The following is a 627-nucleotide window of genomic DNA, read 5'->3' as shown; positions in this document are numbered from 1 at the left end:
TGCGAATCTTGGGAGACAAGGCCCAGACTAGTATGGCTGAAGCATTGGGATTCCAATTTGAGGACCCACCAAGAAATGAGTAACGGCTGTCGGCTCTGCTGGCGGCCTTCTCCACCTCAAACCCAACCCTACTGATTTGTCCTAGGGGACATCAACATATCCAAGGCCATCGATACCCCCTAGAGGTTCAACCCAGTATCCTTACAGTAAATTCAATTATGATTCTCTCTTGTCTTGTTTTGTTGTTGTTTTCTTTTCTCTACAAGTCTAGCCCCAACATAAGCGATAACCCACAACAGCCTGATTACCAGACTGCAGTTCATCCGGATCCATAGAGTGATGGTGATGAAGGAGACATCGAGACGGAGAACGTCCATTTGCTCAGGACTTACTATGACATTGTTTTCTCTCATTTTATTAGGTGTTTTATCGACATTGTCTGTTATAGGAGAGGACGGACCAACTACTAGACGAAGAAGGTCCCAAGCAGATGTTCTCCAATCAGATGATGATCAACAGTTGTTGTTATATGTTTAAAGTTATTATGTTTTATAGTTTATTAAGAAGACCGGTCTATTAAGTTGTGTTATTTATATATAATGGTTGTTAAAGCTTTGCCAGGTCAGT

The sequence above is a fragment of the Alligator sinensis genome, unplaced genomic scaffold (assembly GCF_000455745.1).
Source record: "Alligator sinensis unplaced genomic scaffold, ASM45574v1 scaffold456_1, whole genome shotgun sequence".
Taxonomy (NCBI): Eukaryota; Metazoa; Chordata; order Crocodylia; family Alligatoridae; genus Alligator; species Alligator sinensis.
This window is presented reverse-complemented; position numbering follows the sequence as displayed.